This window comes from Petaurus breviceps, unplaced genomic scaffold, assembly GCF_028583685.1.
Source record: "Petaurus breviceps papuanus isolate PSGF00001 unplaced genomic scaffold, PetGlider_PUasm1.0 90849, whole genome shotgun sequence".
In the NCBI taxonomy this organism is placed as follows: domain Eukaryota; kingdom Metazoa; phylum Chordata; class Mammalia; order Diprotodontia; family Petauridae; genus Petaurus; species Petaurus breviceps.
Genome location: NW_027187361.1, coordinates 17,467,172 through 17,472,484, shown reverse-complemented (window position 1 = coordinate 17,472,484; position 5,313 = coordinate 17,467,172).

Below are 5,313 nucleotides of genomic sequence, written 5' to 3'. Positions count from 1 at the left end.
AGTACTGTGAAGTTTATAATGTAATGTGGCATAGAGAACTTGCCAGGAAGACCTAACATACTGGCTGTGTGATCTTGGGTAAGTCATTTAACTTATTCATACTCTAAACAACTCTCCAAGGTTAGAAGTTGCAGATCCAGGGTCAACCTGCATGGGTGGAAGAATTCTCCAGTGAGATTTCCCCATAGCAACAAAATCACAGGTTTATATAGCCTTTTCTATAGACTCTACCCTTTTCTTCCCAATAACCCTCTGAGGAAGGCTTTGGGGTGCATAAGAATGGGCTGCTTGTGGCCACCATGTAAAAGAAAGTCTTTTTGTCCTTGCATTGACTTGTCACCAATTATTTTCTTCATCTGTCCAACTGGAGAATGAAACAGCAATTAATTTAGATTTCTCAGCTCTAAATTACAATTTGATTCCAATGTAGTTTAATATTCCTCTGAGTTTTGCATCGTAAAGAAGACTTCTGACTAAAGACCAGAAATGTGCAAGATGCTATGCTGTTCTCTATCAGTGTACCAGAAGAATGTGACAGGGTTTCTGCCATCAAGGAAATTGTAGTATGTTAGCGAATATAGGTACACAATAACAAAGAATTGTAAAAGTGCATTAAGAGAGATATGTCTTAATTGAAATGAAAGTGAACGGAGGCACAAAGTTCTGAGCACCTTCAATGTATTGATAAGGCTAGCAATTCCCAAAAAAAGGGGTCTCTTGACTTCTCAGCTGAAAAACTTGAAGGCTGGGTTTACTAGCTTTCACATAATTTTGGGAAGTAAAAGCCTGAAGTATCAGAGATGATGGAAAATGATTTGACGAGGTAAAAGTCAAGACTACAAGACTAGCAGCAATCCCTCCTTCCATCTTGTTGCTGTGGAATCTCATTGGTGGTGTCCACCTTAGTGGTTAGTTAGAATCACAATGACAACAGTTCAGATTTCCTTGAAGGACAGCCAGCATTGCAGAGATAGCAGGCTTTCTGGTGCCCATCTGCATCCTACAAGGCTTGTCAAGGGGATAACAGATCTCCCTTAATTGTGCATGGGCAGAAAGATGTGTAGAGACAATATATTTCTTTGAATTAAGGAGCTTTATGGAACAACTTAGCTCAGAGAGGAAAACTGAACTTCTGGATTTAACTCAGAGACAATGAAACATGGCTCAGGCAATTTTTACAGCACAGTAGAAGTAACACAGAATAGAATCAATTATAAAATGGAATCAGAATCAATTTGATTTTCTCAGATACGTCATACTGTGTGCTGGTTCAAAGGAAAGTCAGATTGCTTCTTATGGAAGAGACTGAAGAAAGCCTGAGAACAATACTTTTGGCACTACTAATAATGAAGGGAGGAAAGGAGGAAGGAAAGTAAAGAGAAATGACATATTTGTCCAAGATAAACATATCTTCTTTTTTCTGTTTTGCTTCATATGAAATATTTACCAGATGCCTAACCATTTTAGTCACCCTGATCTGGAAACCATTAAAAAGTAGCACCTAAGGGGTGGCTAGGTGGCACAGTGAATAGGGCACTGGCCCTGGAGTCAGGAGGACCTGAGTTCAAATCTGGCCTCAGACACTTAACACAAAAACTAGCTGTGTGACCTTGGGCAAGTCACTTAACCCCAATTGCCCTCCAAAAAAGCAAAAAAAAATGTAGCACCTAGAATTGAACATAAATATTCCAGATGGCATCTTTCCAGTCTAAAAGTAGTGTGATACAGCTAAGCTCTGTATTGTCTGGTATATTCTCTTATGTTTGCTTTTTCTGACTTCTGTTTTGCTGTCCATTTAGATAAAAGGTTTCTTTGCTATTTGCTGTGTGTGTGTGTTCATTGTGGAACTGGTATTTGACGGTAAAGGAAGCAAGCCTTGGATATAAAGCTTGGGGTTTTCCTTTCTCCAAAAAACAAGAGAGATTAGAAGTTTAGCTTGAACTTAAAATTACATCCCCTAGAATAATAATATCTAAGGGAGCACTGTAATGGGAATGGGAATTTGAAGATCTTCTCTGCCCCTTAATAAGCATAAGTTGAACTTGAGGACCTTCCCTGATTTGAAAATATACTCTGCCCCCCAATAGGCTGAATGTGGCCACATGGAGCCTGTGGTGGGAAGAATTTGCTGAAGGGTGGAGCAGAACCCACAGGAGAAGCTTGCTTTGAAGGAGGCTTGTTTTTCAGGAAGGCATAACTTTTGTACTCTGTAGTTAAGTGGGTCACAAGGGTTGTGATGTTCTCTGACCCTGGAGAAGGCTACATATGCCTCTGAGGCGAGATTTTGCTTTGGGGCATGCTTTGGGAAGAGTTGTGTGACTTGGCCAGATGAGATTCTGGGCAGACGCTGAGCCCCCTAGCTTTGAAAACCCAGATGCTTGTGCTTCTCTCTCTGGTGACTAACACTGTATGTATGTGATGGTCAGACAGCTGGAAGCCCTGTCTGTTGGTCTGTTGAATTGTGTTATTTTCTCTGTCTGTATTTTTGTCTGCTTGTAACTTCTTTTTGTTTTCTCTGAAGTTCAGGGTGCTGATTTTTCCCCCCAAACTAAGTAAATGATATATGTTTATTAAAGTAAGATTGCTGATCCTTTTTGAGTTGCTTTCCTTTAGAAAAGCAGATGAAAGAACCTGTGCTAGCAGCCATCCTGGGTATGCTAGGGTGCCTGCTGTTATAAGCAGATAGATATAATTCTCACTTAGCACTCTCTCTGAGGCAAGTGGGAGGAATGCTTGGGGATTCTGGATATCAATAAATATTGTCTCTATTATCTTGTGACACCAGCAAAGAATAGGTATATACCCTAATTTCTATTATATGTCTATCAATTCATTTAAAGATGACATTAGGGGGCAGCTAGGTGGTACAGTGAATAGAGCACCATCCCTGGAGTCAGGGAGGACCTGAGTTCAAATCCAGCCTCAGACACTTGACACACTTACTAGCCATGTGACTTTGGGTAAGCCACTTAACCCCAATTGCCCTCCAAAAAGCAAAAAAAATTAAATTAAAATTAAAATAAAGATAGCATTAACAGAAGATTCTGGGAAGACAGCAGAGTAGGTCAGAACACTTTCAGCTCTCCAAATCTCCACAAAAAAGATAGAACATTGCCTCAGACAGAACAGCAGAAATAAACAAGAGTCTGGGTAAAGGAATTGTTCTTATAAGACAACTTGAGAAGACCCCAGGAAAGACTGGATCTCCAGGGGTGGAGGTTTGTCCTGAGTGAAGAGCAAATACCTCCAGGCTGATTCTTGGGAATTAACAAACAACAAACCCTGGGGGCAGCTGGATTGGGAGGCACCCTCAGGAATTTTCATCTCATGGACAGCTTGAGGGTCAGAAGATTGAGTAGGAGAAGATTGAAGGGCCTTCTACTGTGGAGGGACGCCAAGCACAGCTGCACTGACCAGATGCATCCTGGGCTTTGGCAGCAAGGGAGAAAGAGATAGCACACCCTTGATGAGTTCAGTTGCAGAGGGGTGGGGACCTTGCTGACTCTAGGCCCTTGCAGGAGAGTAGAGTCCCTGGTTTCAGTTCCAGGGCAGAGAGAACAGCTGTAGCTGTTCTGGTAGCTGCAGCCACCAGAGGAACTGAAGGGAACAAAAGCATTTGTGGGACAGCTGGGGGGCACTAGTTATGGCTTAGGGGTGGAGATGAGAGCTAAAGATTGGGCCCTGGGATGGACCTCAGAAAATAATGTAAGAAGGACCTGAGACTTGGGACATTATTCCCAACACCTTGGGACTTGAACTTGATTATATTAATAGTTACTAAAACTAAAATAAAACAAATTTAAAATTAAAATGAGTAAATAAAGGAGAAATAACCCAACCATAGGTAGTTACTATAGGGACAGAAAAATTCTGGGTTCATATTCAGAGGAAGATAGCAAAGCCAAAAAAGTCACTCCTTTTTCAAGTGAAATATTAAATGGTCCCAAGTACAAAAAAAGATTTCTTAGAAGAAATTTTAAAGCACTTTAAAAATCAAATAAGAGAAATCAAGAAAAAATAAAAGCAATACAAGAAAATCAAGAAAGTTATACAAAGAAAGTCAACCAACTTGAAATAGAGAATCAAAAACTTAAGGGAGAAAATAATCCCTTGAAAACCATAATTGGGCAAGAGGAAGCTAATGACACTTTAAGACATCAAGAAATAATAAAATCAAAAAAATGAAGAAAAAAAGAAGAGAATGTGACACATCTCATCAGAAAAACAACTGATCTATAAGACAGATCAAAGAGGAGGAAAATATACAAGCAATTATATCTTAGAGTGTCAATGGGAAGATTTTACCTATAAAAAGAAATGGATAACAAATTAAAAATTTGAATTCAACAATATGTTGCTGTCAGAAAGCACAACAAAAATGAGAGGTAAAATGAAGATAGACAAAATAAAGGACTAGAGTAGAATTTATTATGTAAAAAAAGTAGGGGTAGTAATCATGATCTCAAAGTTAAAGCTAAAATAGATTTAATCAAAAGAGAAAAATAGGGAAACTACACTATGTGTCACCAATAGTATTCAATATTGTTTTAAACTATTTAAAATAACTAGACAGCATAAGCCTGAGAGTATACCTGACAAAACAGACATAAGAACTATATGAACATAAATATAAAATACTTTTTATACAAATAAAGTCAGATTTAAATAATTGGAGTAATATTTATTGTTCATGGGTAGGTAAAGCCAATATAATTTTTAAAATGGTATTTTAACCTGAGTAATCTATTTATTCAATGACATCTTTAAACTACTAAAAACCAAAGAAACAAACAAACAAAAAAACCCTATCTTACTGAGTTAGAAAAAATAAAACATTTCATTTGGAAGAACAAAAGTTCAGAAATTTCAAAGAAACCAGGGGGAAAACATATAAAGGAAGGAGATTCAGCAGTATCAGGCTTCAAACTATATTATAAAGTGAGAGCATTGTTGAAGTGTAAAATGAATAATTTTGAATAATAATAATAATTAAAATTTTCTTGTATAAATAGAACCAACACAGTCAAGAACAAAAGAAATGTAGAAAATTAGGGGAAACCTTTCATAGACAATCTCTCAGATAGGATGTGATTGTGTTGTAATACTGATGTGGTGTAGTAAATGATGATCTGGTTGATTTAGAAAAACATAGAAAGACTTGGACCTATGAAGGAAGATGCTATTGATTTCCAGAGAAAGAGATGGCAAATGGAAATATTCATAGTATGCTCTTACATATATGTGAATGAGTATATGTGTGTATGTTTCTATCTATCTATCTATCTATCTATCTATCTATCTATCTATCTATCT